The following is a 21,567-nucleotide window of genomic DNA, read 5'->3' as shown; positions in this document are numbered from 1 at the left end:
TTGCGATTAAGATATTTATAAACATCTTTTTGCTTAAATAAAAAGAAAACTAACAAAGATAAAAAGGAGAAAAAACTAAGTTTTCCTGTCCGAAAAAAAGAGCAAAATTCAAACTCATGGATAAACAAACTGAGTAGTACAAAGGTTGGGTTGCCGCCCCCATTCATTTATGATCTGAACTCAACGGGATGATTTTAGAACAAAAGTTTTACAATACGCCATCAGGCATTGAATGAAAATTTGGGCAATCGAGATACTGACCTAAATAATCGGCCAGGCAAGGAGAATGGGTAAGTTATAAGACGGGAAATTGGCGCTAGTATAGAGAAAATAATATCAATGCCATGTAGCGTTTAGCGACAGTCGAGCATTTTTTCAAACATTGTAATCATTTTCCTGACAGTAACCGAGATCAGACACTTATTACTACCCTATTTTTAACAATTATGCCAATTAAATTAACTATTCTCTTGATTACACCTTTATAAGTGTCATCAAACGCTAAATGGTTTGAATAGTTTGTTGTTTTTTTTTTGTCGACACTAGAGCCAGTTCCAACTCTTGTAAGATACCTATACTCTTTGTCTACAGGTTCAATACATATTTTGATGAATTTTTGTGTTTTACGATAAAAACAGAAGATAATCACATTTGGGCTTTCAGGCTAGACTTCCTGGTCCATCGTATTCATGTCTTCGAAATTTGTCATAAGTGTATTATGTTAGTCATTTTTAATATCTTCCTTCAAATTGTTTTTTTTTTCTTCTTTTTACATTAGTTTGTTTAAATAAATCGTCTGAATTAGTTTTCTAATTATTTTCTTTTTTATAATTTTGGTTTGAGATGATTTTTTTTTTTAATTCAGGAAGGTAAAGAAACAACATTTTCATATGCTTGCTCTCCTTGCTCAGGGATGTTTTCAGGAATTGATGTTGAGGGAGGAGAAACCAGTTTGAAATCTACGCCAACATTGGTGAATTATTTGGACTTGTATGACACATTGCTTGAAAATTTCTAAATTTTTGCCATCAGGGCAAGTCTTCTAAAAGGTCAGCAAAGTAAAATTTTCCGACAGAAAGTCGTATCTTAATACTAAGTTATTTTTATGTGTTTTGAGGAATTTTTTTTCTTTACTTCAGACAAGAAAGCTTACTATTTTTTATCGTTTAAGCAATCATTAAAGGGACATTATGATTTTCTTGTTTATCTTCTGGCCATCTTTGATTATTCCTTTTTCTTTGGAAACAATTACGTCTGCAGAGCTGTCTCCAGTAAGCATCTCTCTGGCAATAATGTTTCCAAGGGAATATATGACACCATAGTCTTTCCATTAATCGCATAAATTTGCACTTAATATGCAGAGTGAATCTTCCCGTTGGAACTTTATGCCCTCCTTTGTCTTTGAGCGTTGTCAGTTTGGCATCACCAATTCCCTTTCCGTGGACGTCATTCCATTCCTTCCAGTTTTCTTTTGTAAACAGTACATTTGCAAGTTTCCTAGATGCTAAAGCAAGTTCTTTTGCTTGACCACCTTTCATCGTCGCATCTTTTATTTCTGTTGACAGGATATCTGTTGAATGCAAACCAGTCTCGTTGCTTATGCAAAACTGGGCCTAGAATAGGTGAAAGCCTTATAAGACACCTAAGATTCAAAATAAAATACAACGAATTTTAATTTTAATAATTTTTTAAGGCATTTGTGATGGAATAAAGAGTGAACTGGAAACGAGCACAAATTTTGGTTCATTCTATGGCGAATCTTCTCTACGTTTCATTAATATTACCGATGCCTCCCTACGGTTATAGGATTATGCAGAGCTAGTGCTTTACGGAGATTGCGAAATGGAGGTCGAAAGTGTTCAAAAATACTGGATTGTTTTGAAAATTTTTAAAACAGGTTTAGCTAAAGAAGAAATTTTGTATCTGGGGGCTGTGGTCAACCTAGCCTCCCAAGATTTTTCTAGTGTCCTTATTCTATTTTTTCCCCTTTTTTTACTCGCAGCTCGGGAAAGAATTTTCCAATTGCGGTGTCCCCAGTCACAGCGCCTGGGGAAGCCCCCCCCTTTGAATGGTTTACATCGCTGTATCCGTGGAACAACTACCACAAAGCAAGAATGCAGAAATTTTGTCCATGGTAAATGCACACAAATTGTAAAAACGTGAGCACACTCAAAGAGAAAGCTTAAAAACGTCAGTCATTTAATCAGCATGAAAATAAAACCACGAAAAGGAGAAGAAAAAACATTGACTTTCAAAAGGTCACTTGGATATATAAAAAGCTAATTTAGAATAGGAGGTAACAATAATTTCAAAGGGGGAGGGGTAATTTGATGGAAGTTAATCCTGGATTTAAAGGACAGAATAAAACTTTTCTTATACCATTATGTTTTGCGGTGAATTAAACTAATTCACCACCAAAAAAGACCTTTGGGTCTTTATCATTTAGAAGTTGAATCTTAACTGAGCTTTGGGTGATTGGGGGGGGGGTAGTTTCAGGGACCGAGAATAGGTTGTAGCTATTCAACCAAAGCTGATACATCAGACCCCCTCTTCGTCATTCGTGGCGAGCAAAACCAATTCCTTTAAAAAGTAAGTCCATTTGCTTAAAAAACAGTCTTAAAATAAAAAATTTATGTAAATTAAGACCTATCTTAATCATATATCTTATTTAAACATAAGTCTTAATTACAACTTAAGAGATAAGTGATGAATGCTCATTTAGCAATTACAGAATAATGACAAAGCAGGAGATATCACTTTTCCTGTGAATGGAAAAGGAGCCCAGCAGCATGTCGAACAAAATCGTTTGGTTAGGGCTATAGGACTGGTAGACTCTAAAACTATGATAAAATTAGATTGAAAAACTCAACAGGATTTAGGTTTCTAAGACTGCTTGATCGACCATTTGTATAATGGTGATGTAACTATGTCTCTTGAGCTCTGTCTTTTAAAGAATATGTATTAACGTATAGAGTATAAATAAGTAGTAGTTTAAAAGTGTCGAAGACTACACTGCCTTTCCATCGTAAACAACAAATAGTATATAGAAAAATATGGATTTTTTGCCATAAGACAATGGAATTCCAAGCTTTAAGTGAATATTTCAACCCTGTTTTCAAGGACTGTCCTTAGCATAACTCAGCATAACCAGGGCTCTAGCAGTAGTGTAATTTTGTCAAAATTCTGGGGGGGGGGAAGTTGGAGCCAATTATCCCAAATTAAGTGAAAACAACAGTAAAAACTGAAGAATGAGTTATATATTATCATAAAGGCAAAGGTGTACTAGAGAAAACTGACCTGTTTCTCTGGATACTTGAATTATGCAAGCTTATCTCAACTTTAACAATTTTTTTTTTACACAAACTAAATTTCAGCTACGGGGGAAACTGAGGTCTGAGGAAGGGGAAAAATTGGGTTTGGAGGTACAGTTACCCCCCCCCCCTTTCCGATACCAAATCATGCCCCTGGACTCCAGTCCTGGTTGAGCTTCGTTGAAGTAAGGATACTAGGGATGTTTAATTTTTTTTTAGTTTCAATGGTCGTATGTCAATGTAAGTTTTTATTTATATTTTCATTTGGGTTATGCTGAGGATGGCTGTGGGACAGTGGATTGAAATATTCATATAAAGTTTGAAATTCCACTGTCTTACGGAAAAAAATACCTATTGTTTTACTTGTTTTTTGGTGTTTAAAATAATAGTAAGAATTTTGTATTAGACTATTAAAAGACACCCAATTACAGGCGTATGTAATCAAAATTCGCGAACCGTCTAAAAACCGACAGTAGAGGTGATACCTACAGCATAGATCTCCCTTTGCCAATCTGTAAAGATGAAGCGAAGAAGCTGTTATCCTTAAAACTATTGCATCTTGGGTTTTAGTTTTGGAATACCAGTTCTTACGGAGTTAGCAATTGAAAATCAAAGAGTTTGTGGTAACGAACTGTAAGTAAGGAGCGACCTGGCTCAATAGTAACCGAAACACTCGAAAATGGAACTTTGATACGAATAGATACAGCAAAAGAATTGGGTTTCTATGCTGATTTCAAACATATAAGTTCCATAAAGTTTATTTATTTCAATCAAATAGCCTGAGAATATTGGCCTTATTTCCGAAAAAGGGGAAAACACTCTCTAAAAGTCAAAAAATCTTAATAAAAATCACACCATCAGATTCACCGTATTAGAGAACCCTACTGTAGAGGTTTAAAGCTCCTCTCTGCAAAAATGCGGAATTTTGTGTTTTTTGTCGGAGGAAAGATCGCTGATGCGCGTTAAAAGACTGAAAGCGTGAAAGCAAAGTTGAAAGGCTGAATAACTATGCCTTTGGAGATACCTTGACTCCTCACAGACCCTGGGGAAAGTTTTTTAAGGTACAAAATTTGTGCATTGTTTAAACATAGTATTTGTTACTGGGAAGCATGCCTGTATTTTTCGGATGGAGGGGGGCGAATTATCAAACATTAAATGCCTCTCCCCAATAGGTCGCTTTTTATGCTATTTTTTTACTTTTAAAAGAGGTTATTATTCTAATTAAACAGCCTTTGTGATTCAGGAGTTTTGGTTAAATAACTGGAACAAAAATCAAACTTGGGTTATTTTAATGTTATTATTAGTTAAAAGAGTAAAATTAATATTCAAATTGCGTTTTAACTATTTATCTATGGTGAGCCAAATTCAAAACCAGCATTAATTCAAAGATGTTTAGAAATTAAATAAAAAGAATAAGTTTTTTTTACTAATTGAAACTAAGGAGCGATATTAAAACGTACAGAAAGTATTTCGTTTATGAAAGGGGTTCTCCCTCCTCAACACCTTGCTTCTTACGCTTATGTTTGACTCTTTCTCACAACTTTACTTTCTATAACAATAAAAAACTTTAGCGTAAAGAGCGGGGTATTGTGGAGGGGACAGCCCCTTACATACATGAAATAATTTCTGTTCATTTTAAGTTTTAAGGTCGCTCCTTGCTTTTAGTTAAAAAAAACTTTTTTTTTCATTTGATAACAACAAATATTTTATTATTCTATTAGTTAAATTTAATGCTCTGAGGTTACTTTTATTAGCTTGGTGAGAACTTTTTCTGATAGGATTTTTTTCAAAAAATTACAGATGAATAGCGTTTAGGGCATTTTTTAAAACAAGACGAGTCTTTTTCAGAGAGACAAAAGTGGCTCCAATACAAAATATCTAAGTGCAACGTTCTGTACAGGTTTGCCAACCATTAAAAAAAAAAAAACAGATTTTAGTGATTGTTTAGTGTATTTAGTGATTTTCTTCAATAACCTTGTGATTAATAACTAGTTATCAATAATTTAGTGATTTTTTTTAAGCAGTATAAATAATCACTAGAAATAGTGGTAAATCACTAGGAGTTGCAATCCTGCTTATGCATCCCTAAATCTGCCAATGGTGGAGACAACCACCTAATCAGTTTAATAAAATTGATTTACAATTACATTCAATTTAATAAAACTTCCAATAACTAAGTTTGAATTAATTTCTGATTGGAAAATCATTGAATTTAAAAACCATACAGCAGACAAGAATCTACTAGAGACAATGTAATTGGAATATCCAATTACCATATTTTTTTTTTCATCAAAGAAGGCAGTTGTAACCCTTGCAAGGGCCTGGAGCTAGCATCTACCATACTCGAACTCTCCAAACAGTGTTGCTAAACCCCGACTATCTGAGCTTAGCATCGAGCCCTTAGACAGAGCACTGACATTTGAGAACCTACTTTGGGTGAGGGGGCAAGACTTGAAGGAGGGTAGCTTGGAAAAAATAAACAAATTGTATGAGAAAGATAATAAATAATCTGTAATGAAGAAATATATTGAGGTGTCAGGGAGAAAAGGGAGGATAAGCTTGAATTCCCTCACCATACATGCCTGATAGGGATACACAAAGTTTCATTGCAATCGCATAATTGAAAACTATAGTCCTCACCAAAAGACCCAGAAGTAATCCTTTTAATATCATAACGACTACTACAGGAAACAAAGGCTTATATCTAGCTTTCATAAACCATTTTATCCATAATACAAGTGGCAATATCACGAAAAGTAATGTTTACCATAATAGAAAAATATGCTGAAAACGAATAATACATAATAAAACAACACCTGTGAATTCTTTAAGCAACAATTGGTGAAATAAGTTTTGTTAACTTAATTATTGTCCTCTGAAAATATTAAATATGATGTGCTAGAAGTTGAATTTAAATATAGATATTCAAACGATTTGCTTGAAAAAAGAGGTTCCATGTGTATTTGGATACGGGAATTATCTTCCGTATCCCAGATGTTACAGAGATTGTCATATGAGAGTTGACAAGTTCCACACAAGATATAAAATGGCGCCGTTAGGTCGATTTATCCCAAACTAGCTTATGTTTGTGATTTGAGGTCTGTAACTTGATAAATTTTCGATTAACAACATTTTAATTAGGACCAGAAGGAGAGTTTTCACGAAATAGAAGATTTTGAAAACAGATGGTGATCAAATGCTCCCATTCAAATAGTTCAGCATCAAAATATATTAAGAAAGAAACAGATAAACGCATTTTATGATATTTCCATTTTGTTTCAAGGTGCCAGAATCCAAACGCGACAGTTCCTTAAATGCTCGAATAAATAATCCCACCAAATCTTAAAGGATTATGGCAGATTAGATTTGATTAAAATAGCAGGGCCTATATCTTACAAGAGTGTATTTGTAACACTTTGCGCTATAGCCTCAATTTATTAAAGAAGTAAGAAATTCCAAAAAAAATTAATTGATATGACTAATCTGCGATCTTATAGGATTAAAGCGGAGATTTTTCTGTAAAAGATAATTACCCTGCATTTTTTATTATTGCATTAACTATTATTTTAAGCAAAATCTCAATGAGGCTTCCAATTAAATTTGTGAAGTCTAATAAGGCTTCAGTCTTAATTCCCCCTCAATTTTCCAGAATTTTTTGGGCGTTTCTTATTTAACTTACATATAGAAAATAATTACTGCCTCTCCTCTCAATTTTTTTTTCTGCGTACTCGCAAGGCTGAAGAAATTTCATCATTATTTTCTAGGTTCTTTTTCTATTACTATAGATTGTTCTATTACTTTTCTAAAGATTTTAGGAACCGATACGAGAAATAGCTCTTGCTTGTCTCTGAAAAAAAAAGCAACAACAACAACATCTAGAGATACACAGAAAATTCCCAAAGTTAATTATAAAAATCTGTAAACATACTATTTATTTTATTTTTTGTCTCTTTTTCTCATATTTTCGCTTCATATTAGCAAAAACGAACCACTTATGCTATAAGGGCAAATAAGTATAGATGGAAAATTAGGTTACAAATGGAGGATTTCATCGGAGGACGTAATAGACATTTTGAGGGGTCATAGTAATGATTTTAATTAAATTAAAAGATAGATACAAACCGATAGGAACCGATACGAGAAGTAGCTCTAGCTTGTCTCTAAAAAAGAAAAAAAAAATATCTAGAGTTGTCCAGAAAATTCTCAGAATAATAAGAATCTAAAAACATCTTATTTATATTATTTTATGTCTCTTTTTTTCATACTTTTGCTAAACAGTTCGTGGTAACGAACTGTAGTAAGGAGCGACCCGGCTCAATAGTAACCAAAATTCTAAAAATGGAATTGTGGTACCAATAGCTACATCAAAAGAATTGCATTTTAATGCTGATTTTAAATATATAAGTTTCATGAAGTTTAGTCCTACCATTCAAAAGTTACGAGCCTGAGAAAATTTTCTTCATTTTAGAAAATATGGGGAAACAACCCCTAAAACTCATAGAACCTTAACGAAAATTACACCATCAGATTCAGCGTATCAGAGAACACTATTGTCGAAGTTTCAAGCTCCTAAAAAATCTAAAAAATGTGAAATTTTGCATTTTTTGCCAGAAAGCAGATCACGAATGCGTGTTTATTTGTTTGTTTGTTGTTGTTTTTTTTTTCAGGGGTGATCGTATCGACCCAGTGGTCCTATAATCTTGCGAGAGGGCTCATTCTAACGGAATGAAAAGTTCTAGTGCCCTTTTTAAGTGACCAAAAAAATTGGAGGGCACCTAGGCCCCTTCCCACGATATTTATTTTCCCAAAGTCACCAGATAGAAATTACGAGACAGCCATTTTGTTCAGCGTAGTCGAAAAATCTTATAACTATGTCTTTGGGGACGACTTACTCCCCCAAAGTCCCCGTGGGAGGGGCTACAAGTTACAAACTTTGACCAGTGCTTACATATAGTAATGGTTATTTGGAAGTGTACAGACGTTTTCAGGGGGATTTTTTGGTTGGGGGGGGGGGGGTTGAGAAGTGGGGGATATGTTAGGGGAACTTTCCTTGGAGGAATGTTTCATGGGGGAGGAAAATTTCCATGAGGGGAGCGCAGCATTTTCAAGCATTATTAAAAAAAAAAACAATAAAAAAAATATGAAAAAGTTTTTTCAGCTGAAAGTGAGAAGCAGAATTAAAACCACTTAAAACGAACAGAAATTTTTACGCATATGATGGGGTCACCTCCTCCTAATACTCCACTCTTTACGCTAAAGTTTTTTAGTAATTTCAACTATTTATTCTACGCCCTTTGTGACTCAGGGGTCATTCTTATGAATTTGGGACAAAATTTAAGCTTTAGTGTGAAGAACGAGGTATGGACGAGGAGGTGAACCCCCTCATATACCTAATAAAAACATGAGAATACACAAGTTCGTTACGCAAGCTAATTTATAAGTTAAGTATATCTTTTACTAATGAAAACATTCGTAAAAAAATTAAAAGTTCTAGTTGCCTTTCTAAATAACCAAAAAACTCGGGGGGCCTCCACCCCCGCTCCTTTTTTTCTCAAAATCATTCGATCAAAACTACGAGAAAGCCATTTAGCCAAAAAAATAAATATGCAAATTTCGTATTTATTATTCATCTGCGGAGAGCCTAAAACAAAACATGCATTGGTTCAAAAACGTTCAAAAATTAAATTAAAAAAAATAAGTTTTTTAACTGAAAGTAAGGAGCGACATTAAAACTTAAAACGAATAGAAATTACTTCGTATGTGAAAGGGGCTGCTTCCTTATCAACGCCCCCCTTTTTACGCTAAAGTTTTTCACTGTTTTAAAAAGTAGAGTTAAGAGAAAGAGTCGAACTTTAACGTAAAGAGCGGGGCGTTGATGAGGAAGTAGCCCCTTTCACATACGAAGTAATTTCTGTTCGTTTTAAGTTTTAATGCTGCTCCTTACTTTCCGTTAAACAAACTTGTTTTTTTATTTAATCAAACAGTTCGTGGTAACGAACTGTAGTAAGGAGCGACCCGGCTCAATAGTAACCAAAACTCTAAAAAATGGAATTTTGATACCAATAGCTACATCAAAAGAATCGCATTTTAATGCTGATTTTAAATATATAGGTTTCATCAAGTTAAGTCTTACCCATCAAAAGTTACGAGCCTGAGAAAATTTGCGTTATTTTAGAAAATAGGGGGAAACGCCACCTAAAAGTCATAGAATCTTAACGAAAATCACACCATCAGATTCAGCGTATCAGAGAACTTCTACTGTAGAAGTTTCGAGCTCCTATCTGCAAAAATGTGGAATTTTGCATTTTTTGCCAGAAGGCAGATCACGGATGCGTGTTTATTTGTTTTTTTGTTTTTTTTTTGTTTTTTTCCCCAGGGGTGGTCGTATCGACCCAGTTGTCCTAGAATGTTGCAAGAGGGCTCATTCTAACGGAAATGAAAAGTTCTAGTGCCCTTTTTAAGTGACCAAAAAAATTGGAGGGCACCTAGGCCCCCTCCCACGCTAATCATTTTCCCAAAGTCAACGGATCAAAATTCTGAGATAGCCGTTTTATTCAACGTAGTCGAAAAACCTTATAACTATGTCTTTGGGGACGACTTACTCTCCCACAGTCCCCGTGGGAGGGGCAACAAGTTACAAACTTTGACCTGTGCTTACATATAGTAATGGTTATTGGGAAGTATACAGGCGTTTTCAGGAGGATTTTTTTGGTTTGGGGGAGGGGTTGAGAAGAGGGGGATATGCTGGGGGAACTTTCCTTCGAGAATTTGTAATGGGAGAAGAAAATTTCCATGAAGGGAGAGCAGGATTTACTAGCATTATTTAAAAAAAAAACAATTAAAAAATAAAAGTGAAAAAGCTTTTTCAGCTGGAAGTAAGGAACAGCAATAAAACTTAAAACAAACGAAAATTATTACCCATATGAGGGGCTCACCTCCTTTTAATACCTCGCTCTTTACGCTAAAGTATTTTCAGTAATTTCAACTACTTATTCTACGGCTTTTGTGATTCAGGGGGTCATTCTTAATGAATTGGGATAAAATTTAAGCTTTAGTGTAAAGAGCGAGGTACTGACCATGGGGCGAATCCCCTCATATATGTAATAAAAACATGAGAATACAAAAGTTCTTTACGTAAGCTAATTTATAAGTTACGTAAATCTTTTACCAATAAAAAGATTCGTAAAAAATTTAAAGTTCTAGTTGTCTTTTTAATTAACCAAAAAATCGGGGGCAACTAGGTTTCGTCCCCCGCTCTTTTTTTCTCAAAATGATTCGATCAAAATTATGAGAAAGCCATTGAGCCAAAAAAAAAAAAATATGCAAATTTCGTTTTGATTATTCCTCTGCGGAGAGCCAAAATCGAAACATGCATTGATTCAAAAACGTTCAGAAATTAAATAAAAAAAACAAGTTTTTTTAACTGAAAGTAAGGAGCGACATTAAAACTTAAAACGCACAGAAATTACTTCGTATATGAAAGAGGCTGCTTCCTCATTAACGCCCCGCTCTTTACGCTAAAGTTTTTTACTGTTTTAAAAAGAAGAATTGAGAGAAAGAGTCAAACTTTAGCGTAAAGAGCGGGGCGTTGATGAGGAAGCAGCCTCTTTCCTATACGAAGTAATTTCTGTGCGTTTTAAGTTTTAATGTCGCTCCTTACTTTCAGTTAAAAAAACTTGTTTTTTTTGTTTAATTAGCAAAAAAGAACCACTTATGCCATAAGGGCAAATAAGTATAGATAGAAAAATAGGTTAAAAATGGAGGATTTCATCGGATGACATTTTAAGGGGTAATAGAAATTATTTTAATTAAATTAACACATATATACGAAAAATGTATTTGCCTATCTAAAGATGATGAGAAACAAAAAAAAAAGGTTGACTCAAATTTGTTTGCTTTCTTTGTTAGGCCAGGACTTTCTAACCAATCCTCGCACGCTGGAATTCAAAAATAACATAGAAACTAGCATTTTTTTTTATCCCTCCTGAAAGAGAAAAGTCTCACAAAAGATTTCGGCAATTTCCCAATATTGTCTAAAATAGAACGGTGTTTTTATTCATAATTGAAATAAAATGAAATCCATTGTAGATGATATTCTGAAGTCAGTTTTTTCTTATAAGCAAAATTGGAAGTTCTTAATTTTTTGAAACTCTTCTATTGCTGATAATTAGCCCTCCTAAGGGGCTTCCCCTTAGGAAGGGAAAAAAATTAAAAGCTAAATTAAAAAAAAATTATTTAAATTTAAAGATTTAAAATTCAAATTTATTTAATTTATTAATAATTATTTTATTATAATTTATATTTTAATTTATTATAATTATTTAATAATATTTATTAATAATTTATTAAATAATTATTTAATTTTATTAAATTTAAAGTTCAATTTTTTTAAATTTAAAAGTTTAAAAAAAATTAAAAACTAAAGCCCCTCCTAAGGGGCTTCCCAACGAACTCTAGAAGCACGAGTCTGAGACACGTACATTGGTACTCGGGTGTCTGTGTAACTCAAGCTCGTTCAACTCCTCCCTTATGCAACTCAGTCACGTTTAACTCGACAACATTCGACCTAATATGTTGAGGAGTTGAATTAAACTGGACTTGAGTACAATTGGCTTGATAAATAAGGGGGTTAGGTTGAATTAAGGTTGAATTGGAAAATAGTTGAGTTAATCAAAGATTGAGTTGAAAGGGGTTGAGATGAACCTGAGTCGAGTTACCTAGAACAATATTTCATGGAATCCAAATCTATAGTTTTGGATTTCTAAAGATGTATAAGGTTTAGAACCAAAATTATCGGCCCTTCCTTAATATCTAGTCAAAAATAAGAAAGTTGAAAGTAAAGATTCTCCTTTTCAGCTAATGTAGCTATATGCAGGGCCAGATTCAAAGCTTTGATCCTTCTAGGCCAAAGCGTTTTTGCCGCTTCCTTATCCCTGAAAATTTGGGGATAGTTGGAGTGTTGAACGGAATGTAACTAATGAGCCAACCAAACTCTCAGCTGCCATTCATGAAAGACATCTGATAGTCTATAAATGGTCATGGAATTTCTGAGTTGTTTCTAAACCACTTTTCTGTGAATAGGGACACTTTTTCTGTGACGGCGGAATGCACCTGGAGCTTTGCAATAAATAACACCATTCCGGTTTTTCTAACAAAAAAAAATAGATCAGAGATAATGTATGGCACACCTTAGCATTAAGTGCCCCTAAATCTAGGCCTAGTAGTAGTGAGGGGGAGAGTAAATTATAAATGCCCATAGCAATCACTCATTTCTTCTGTATCGTTAATCACGAAGAAGTTTAACGGCGATTCACTCGAAACGCAGGTATTATTAATTTTGTTCAAGATGTAGGTATTTGTTCCATAATCAAGAGTGTTTTCTTCAAGATACAGGTGTTTGTTACATAATAAAATGCAAAGGGTAGACGTTGCATCAGAGTTATTTCTTTTATTGTAAATTACTTAAAAACCTAAGGATGCACGAGGAGCCCAAGGTTTTGAAAAAAGATCATACCTGAATATTTACATTTTTTCTGATTTACACATAAGCCCTTTGTTATAATTGTTGTTAGGAGAAAAAGAAATGTCCCGCTATTTCCAAGAACAAAGGCAAAGCGTTACGTATCCATGTATTGATTTCCTAGGAACAAAAACAAACCGTTACATGCTCTATTTTAGATTTTTAAGAGCATCGTGCAAGAATTTGTTTACTCGCAAGGCGGCATTGGGTAACACCCTTTGTTCTCTTGGGACTATAAAACTCAGTCCCAGGGGCAAATTGTGTTAGTCTCACATTAAAGGTGAACAATACAGTTCAAGTTTCCAGAATGGATATGGCCAAAAGACACCCACAGGTAAGCCCTTATATATATTAAGAGAATGGTCCCCTACTCCCACCAAAAAGGGGGGCCAATATTATAGTCAAATAATAACTAGCATGATTCTTTACATAAAATTAACAAGTAAAATCCCACCTCTCCCTCACAGGAATGCTCCATCGCTCATAAATTAATCTCATTTTGTCACGTCAAAAATATATGATTTTACCTTCGCTGCAATTTCGAAGTGCTTTTGAGCTAATGGAAGGCTATTCCAACAGTTGAGTTAAAACTCCATAAACAGGCACGTGAGGTAAAGCTTTATTAAAATGCACCGTCAAAAGTTCACCCTACCGTTACTGAATTAGGTAGGGGTCATTCTCACATCCGCAGTTAAATTTACGCATTCTAGCCAAAAGACGTTAAGGTATTATGCTACAATTAAACATGGCAAAAAAATTCAACCAAGGCGCCTTAATCTCAATATATCACCTGTTAGTATGTAAAATGATAGTGGAGAGTTCACACATAGTTTACGTTCAAAATGGTTTTAGTTTTGAAACAAGTGTATGAGAACATTGGTATAGCGGGAACTTTAAGTTCCCCCACAACGCTTGCTTGAGTCACCAGACTTGATAAGGAGATAGAGACAGAGTACTTATAGATTTAACCCAACCACACTCTTCATCAAAATCATAGAGTTTGCAGTGGTCTTTATGGAAAAACTAAAGGCTTATTTTCCCATTGCATATATTACAAGCAGATATTTTGACTCTAGACGAAATTCAAAGGCGTCACAATAGTCCGTACAAGTGTAGTTTACTTGCAATCAGTGCTTTAAGTCGCTATTCATATGCCGTTCCATTGCATGCAAAGAGACGTGATGAGGCTTTTAAAGCCCTTGAATTTATGTTGGAACAAGATTGTGACAGAAAGATTCAAACAGATCAGGAAAATGGATTTGTTAATCCAACTGTGAAAAAAGCTTTTGTTGAAATATAATGCAATGCTCTGATTTAGACCAATAAAGGCAGCATTGGATGAACGTTTGATAAGAACTGCTCGACTTTTCATCTCGAGAATTTGTACATTGAAAAATACTGCTGCTTTTATTCGATATTTTGATAAAGTCAGTTAATTTATAATGAACATCCTAATCAATCCTCGTCCAATCTTAGTCCTCTTTAAGTTCATCAGGGTGAAAATACAGTTGACATTATTTAAAACAATATTACAAAGAAAAGCAAGTGAAAAGAAAAAAAGATTTTTAATAATGTTGGTGATACAGTTCAAATCTAATATAATTTTTGAAAGGGGGAATTACTTGTAGTCCACTGAATCGTTTTAAGTGTTTAAAGTCTGATACACTAAACCTGTAACGTATAGTCTACATGATATTAAAATGATGAGATTCTTTGCGTTTTTTACAAAAATGATTACCAAAAGTTAAAAACAATGGAATGTATCAGATGGAAAAGATATTAAAGAGTCGAACTCGGGAGAGTATGAGATTGGTGCTTGTTCTTTGGCTAGGATACAGCTCTGATTTTGATTCTTGGATTGCCTCTGAAGATGTTCGCGGTGCCTGATAATTTCTGTGTGACATTCGTCTCTAATTTCTCTGATCCGTTCTATAGTGATTTGAATAAAACAGGTGATTTACAGACAAAACTCTTTCCTGCTATCAAATTCAATGGAAAGTATGAAGTTGTTCTCATTGATTTTATTCTTAAAAATACTTATGGTATCCTGAGAAAAGATTGTACATATGATGCAAATGTTAGACCGGACGATTTGCCAGTTTATGGTGAGATAGAGGAATGGCTGAAATCACTTAACTGTTATTTATGTCCGCATCTCACTCTAAAATGCAAAGAATATGGTAATATGACTGATTTGTGTCAATAGAGAAGTCCTTGCATGTAAGAATGATGTATTCCCCTTTAACTATTTAATGGAACAGGGTAGGGTCTACATTAGCTGTCCCAAAGAGAAAGAAAGTTCACCTCAATGATAATCCGAGAGATGTTTTTGGTTTTAAACGGAACTTAAACGAGGGTAAAAGTGCAGGAGCTACCATTGGGGTGAAACTTATTATTTTTGCAGACCATCCTGCCAGCTTCTGCAGGGCATCGGCCAATTGTATATTTCTTGATCCTTTGTCGAGACATCAAGAGTTGATAAGACAAATGGCCCCATTCACAACCATTCATTTACACATTCACCAGTACAATATAAAGGTCCTTCAATATTTTCCTTTAAACACTTCGTATTTTGAAGCCTGTCAGTCAACATTAAGAAGTGAATTAGCGGATCATTTTGCAATACAAATGATTTGACTGTGATTACGTGTCATTTTTTTAACCATTCAGTAAGATGGCTCACAGAGATGATACTCAAATAAGAACTAGTATAATTCCTTATATAAAATTATCAGGTAAAACTCCACCTCTCCCTCACAAGAAAGCCCCATCGCTGATATATTCATCGCAGTTTATCTTCTCAAAATATCTAATTTCTCCCGGTTGCAATTTCAATGTACTTTTCATCTAAGTGAAAGCTATTCCAGTAGCTGAGTTAAAATTGCATAAACAGATAAGTGGGATAAGCTTAATTATTACAGACGGCCAGAAGTTCGCCCTACTGTTACTCAATTAGGTAGTGGCCATTCTCACATCCCCTGTTAAGTCTAAGCATTCTAGCAAAAACACATTAAGGTATTATGCTGCTATTAAGCATGGCAAGAAGATCAAACCAAGGTGTCTTAATGTCAGTGCATCACCCGTTAGCATGCAAAAGGCTAGTAGAAAATTAACGCTTAGTTTTTATTCAAAATGGCTCAAGTTTTGCAACATATTTATGAGAATACTGTTAGAACGGGAAGTTTAACTTCCCCCACAAAGCTTGCTTGAGTCGCCGGACTTGATAAGAAGCTAGTGACAGAGTATTTACAGATTTTACCCAGCCATGTTCTTTATCAAAATCATAAAATATGCATTAGTCTTTATTAAAAGACTAAATGCTTTTTTCCCCATTGAGTATGTTACAAGTAGAAATTTTGACTCTAGACGAGATTCAAATGCGTCAGAATAGTCTATATAAGTGTATTTTACTTGCAGTCATTGCTTTAAGTCGCTATGCATATGCCGTTCCATTGCATTCAAAGAGAGGTTATGAGCCTTTTAAAACTCTTGAATTATGTTTGAACAAGATTTTTATTGAAAAATTCAAACAGATCAGGGAAGTTGATTTGTTAATCCACATGTGAAGAAAGCTTTTATTGAAATATAATATACTATTCTGATATAGTCCAATAAAGACAGCATCGGCTGAACGTTTGATAAGAAATATTCCACTTTTAATCTCGAGATTTTGTACATTGGAAAATACTGCTGCTTTTATTCAAGATTGTGATAGTCTTTATTTATAATCAACGCTCTAATAGACCGTGTCCAATCTTAGTCCTATTGAAATTCTTCACGGTGAAAATAAAGTTGGACCTTTTTTAAACAAGCTTTTTAAAGCAAGATTTTAAAGACATTTTCTAAAGCAAGTGAAAAAGAAAAAAAAATGTTTGTGATAGAGTTCAGATGAAAATACAGATGATACAGTACAGAATTACTTGTAGTCCACTGAATTTTTTTAAGTACCTAAAGTCTTAGACACTAAACCTTTAACGTACAGTCCACGTGATATTAAAAATGATGAGATTCTTTGTGTTTTTTACGAGTATGAATTGCAAAACGTTAAAAACAGTGGAATGTATCAGATGCAAATGATATTAAAGAGTCGAACTCAGGAGAGTATGAGATAGTTGCTTGTTCGTTGGCTAGGATACAGCTCTGATTTTGATTCTTGGATTGCCTCTGAATATGTTAGCGGTGCCTGATAATTTCTGAGTGACATTCGTCTCTAATATCTCTGACCCGTTCTATAATGATTTGAATAAAACAGGTGATTTACAGACAAAACTCTTTCCTGCTATCAAATTCAATGGAAAGTATGAAGTTGTTCTTATTGATTGTATTCTTAAAAATACTTATGGTATCCTGAGAAAAGATTATACATATGATACAAATGTTAGACCAGACGTTAGACTCTGATTTTGATTCTAGGATTGCCTCTGAAGATGTTCATAGTGCCTGATAATTTCTGTGTGACATTCGTCTCTAATGTCCCTAACCCCTTCTTTGATGATTTGAATAAAACAAGGGATTTACAGACAAAATTTTTTCCTGCTTTCAAACTCAATGGAAAGTATGAAGTTGCTCTCGTTGATTGTATTCTTAAAAATACTAATGGTATCCTGAGTAAAGATTGTACATATGATATAAATAGACCGGACGATTGGTCAGTTTATGGTGAGGAAGAGGAATGGCTAAAATCACTTAACTGTTATTTATGTCCGCATCTCACTCTAAAATACAAAGAATATGGTAATATGACCAATTTGTGTCTTGCAATCAATAGAGAAGTTCTTACAATTCAGAATAGTGCATACCACTTTAACAATTTAATGGGACAGTTAGGGTTTACATTAGCTCTCCCACAGAGAATAAAATGATTCATCTCAATGATAATCCGAGAGATGTTTTTGGTTTTAAACGGAATATAAACAAGGGTAATTTACAGACCATCCAATTAGCTTCTCATCGGTCAATTATATGTTTCTTGATTCTTTGTCGAAACATCAAGATTTATAAGACCAATGGCCCCCTCCTACGCATTCTTGATTTAAAAATACACATTCACATTCACCAGTTCAATATAAAGCACCTTAGATATTTTCCTGTAAACACTTCGTATTTTGTAGCCTGTCTGTTAACATTAAAAAGTGAATTAGGGTATAATTTTGCAATAAAAATGGTTTGACAGTGATTACGTCTTATTTTTATGGCACTTGGTATCTACCAAGTGACATGTAGCGACCACAAATTGTGTCGGTCGGGGGAATGGGGGGACGGTAAATCAGAAAAATCAGAAAAAAATGAGGTATTTTTAACTTGCGAACGGGTGATTGGATCTTAATGAAATTTTATGTTAGGAAGGATTTGGCGTCTCCGAGCTCTTATTTTAAATCCCGACCAGATACGGTGACATTGCGGGGAGTTGGGGGGGGGCCTAAAATCTTGGAAAACGCCTAGAGTGGAGGGAGCAGGATGAAACTTGGTGGGGAAAATCATAAAAAAGAGGTATTTGTAACTTACGAAGGAGTGATCGGATATTTATGAAATCTGATGTTTAGAAGGATATCGTGTCTTAGAGCTTTTATTTTAAATCCCGATCGGATCCGGTGACATTGGGAGGAGTGGGGGGGGGGCTAAAATCTTTGAAAATGCTTAGAGTGGAGGGATCGGGATGAAAATTGGTAGGAAAAATAAGCAGAAGTTCTAGATACGTGGTTTGCATAACCGGGATGGATCCACCCTCTTTGAGGGAGTTGGGGGAGGGTTAATTATAAAAAATTAGAGAAAAGAAGTATTTTTAACTTACGAAGGAGTGATCGGATCTGAATAAATTTCATATTTAGAAAAACCTTGTAACTCACATATCTCATTTTAAATTCCAACTGGATCCAGTGTCATTGGAGGAGGGGGAACCGGAAATCTTGGAAAATGCTTAAAGCGGAGAGATCAGTATGAAAGTTGGTGGGAAGAATCAGCACAAGTCCAAGATACGTGAATGACATAACCGGAGTGGATCCGATCTCATTGGTTGAGTTGGGGGGGCAATTTGGAAATATTAATAAAAAGAGGTATTTGTAACTTACGAACAGGTGATTAGATCGAACAAAATTCAATATTTAGAAGGATCTTATGCTTAAGAACTCTTATTTTAAATCCTGACCAGATCCGATGACATTGGGGGCAGCTGCAGGGGGAAACGGAATTCTTGAAAAATATGAAAATCGAGGCATTAAGCATCTGACTTTCCTTTTAAATCAATGTATTGATTCATAGAATTTTTCTAGATCTCATACCATACGAGCTCTTGGCTCTTCCGACCTCGTCACAAGTGTCATATGAGCTCTTAGCTCTTGTTAACCATTCAGTAAGATAGCTCACAGAGATTATGCTCAAATAAGAACTAGTATCATTCTTTATATAAAATTAACAAGTAAAACTTCACCTCCCTCTCCCAAGAAAGCTCCATCGCCGATATATTAATCGCAGTTTATCTCCCGAAATATCTGATTTTTCCCCGGCTCCAATTTTAACGGGCTTTTCAGCTAATTGGAGGCTATTCCAATAGCTGCGTTAAAATTCCATAAGTTGGTACGTGAGATAAAGCTTAATTATTGCGCACCGCCAGAAGTTCACCCTACTGTTATTCAATTAGGTAGTGGTCATTCTCACATCCGCTGTTTAATCTAAGCGTTCTAGCAAAAAACACATTGAGGTATTATGCTACTATTAAATATAGCAAGAATATCAAACCAAGGTGTCTTAATGTCAATACATCACCTGTTAGTATGCAAAATGGTAATGGACACTTCACACTTAGTTTATGTTCAAAATGGCTTAAGTTTCCCAACACGTTTATAAGAGTATAGTTGGAGTGGGAAGTTTAACTTCCCCCACAACACTTGCTTGAGTCACCGGACTTGATAGGAAGCTAGTCACAGAGTACTTACAGATTTAACCCAGCCACACTCTGTATTAAAATCATAGAATCCGAAGTAGTCTCTATTGAAAAACTAAAGGTTTTTTCCCATTGCATATATTACAAGCAAATATTTTGACTCTAGACAAGATTCAAAGGCGTCACAATGGTCCATACAAGTGTATTTTACTTGCAATCAGTGCTTTAAGTCGCTAATCATATGCCATTCCATTGCTTGCAAAAAGAAGTGATGAGGCTTTTAAAGCCCTTGATTTTATCTTTGAAAAAGATTGTTATAGCAAAATTCAAACAGATCAGGGGAGTGGATTTGTTAATCTACATGCGAAAAAAGCTTTTATTGAAATATAATGTACTATTATGATATAGTTCAATAAAGGCAGCATTAGCTGAGCTTTTGATAAGAACTATTCGACTTTTAATCTCGAGATTTTGTACATTGAAAAATTCTGCTGCTTTTATACAAGATTCAGATAGTCAGTTTTATTTATAATCAACACTCTAATAGATTAGTTTCCAATCTTAGTCCTGTTGAAGTTCATCACGGTGGAAATACAGTTGACATTTAAAAAAAAACAAGATTCCAATGAAAAGCAAGTGAAAAAAAAAATTAATGTTGGTGATACTGTTCGAATCAATCAAACTAATATTATTTTTGAAAGGGAAAATTGCCCGTTTATCCACTGAATTTTTTAAGTGTCAAAAGTCTTAGACGCTAAACCAGTAACATATCGTCCTTATGATATTAAAGATGATGAAACTCTTTGCTTTTGTAAAAGTATGAATTACAAAAAATCAAAAACAGTGGAATGTATCAAATGGAAAAAAGATATTTAAGAGTCATACTCGCAAGGGTATAAGACAGTTGCTTATTCGTTGGCTTGGATACAGCTCTGATTTTGATTATTGGATTGCCTCTTAGGATATTTATAGTCCCTAACGATTTCTGTGTGACATCCGTGTCTAATGTCTCTGACCCTTTATAAGATGATTTGAATAAAATACGCGATTTGTGGACAAAACTCTCTTCTGCAATCAAATTCAATGGAATGTATAAAGTTGCTTTTTTGATTCAATTCTTAAAAAGGCTTATGGTATCTTGAAAAAAGATCGTCCATATGATATAACGAAAAGGGGTAGCCCCTACTTGTGCACTAAAAAACCAATCAGCTGATCATGGAAATCTGCCAAAAATGTTGCGCTGTGCCTGTCAAGAACATCAAATTTCAAGAAACTTTTGTTCAAGAACATCCTGTGCCTGCTATATTGCATCTTTTGCGAAAAAATTAAATACAATCTTGATATGTGTATTTTTTTCTTCCGTAATATTCCGCTGCAAGAAATTCAAAATTGGACATACTTGTATAGAAACCACCATTTTACTGGTGGTTTCTTTACGAGAAAAGAAAGGGAAGGGTTGAAGATTGAATACTTTGTCCCCACAATTTAAGGGGAACGCCCGGCGGTTACCACAACTCTTGCCACCAACTCACTCACCCTCTTTCTGCTCACTTTTCTGTCGTCACGCCTCGAAGGGTAAAAGGGTCTCAGCGTCGGCCTTGACCTGCCCGTGCCCAACGCTAGCTACGTACATGGTAATATAGACTTCAAATCGAAATAATTTCATGGTACCAATAAATTTGGTGCTTTTGCTCGTTTATCCTAAGCTTCAAGCATGAGCCAAAGAGCATGGGATACTATAAGAGTGGAAATTTTGGCAATTTAACATGGAAAGATATGAGTTGAAAACTGCTAGCACCAGGCGCGGCGCAGTGGCTGGCGAAATCATTAAAATGTCTTTAAATAAGTAGAAAAAA

At 34.6% G+C, this 21,567-nt stretch overlaps 1 long non-coding RNA gene across 1 annotated transcript; it reads right to left on the bottom strand.

Moving 5' to 3' along the window:
- Positions 1 to 1,231: 1,231 nt before the first annotated feature.
- Positions 1,232 to 6,063, bottom strand: LOC136040142 (uncharacterized). The gene is made up of 2 exons (XR_010620630.1): positions 5,952 to 6,063; positions 1,232 to 1,613 (listed from the first exon to the last, which is right to left on the bottom strand). It is a non-coding gene; the product is annotated as an uncharacterized LOC136040142 (long non-coding RNA).
- Positions 6,064 to 21,567: the final 15,504 nt, after the last annotated feature.

Source organism: Artemia franciscana, chromosome 20 (genome assembly GCF_032884065.1).
Source record: "Artemia franciscana chromosome 20, ASM3288406v1, whole genome shotgun sequence".
In the NCBI taxonomy this organism is placed as follows: domain Eukaryota; kingdom Metazoa; phylum Arthropoda; class Branchiopoda; order Anostraca; family Artemiidae; genus Artemia; species Artemia franciscana.
The sequence above is the reverse complement of the archived record's forward strand: the minus strand, read 5'-3'. Positions and strand labels throughout refer to the sequence as shown.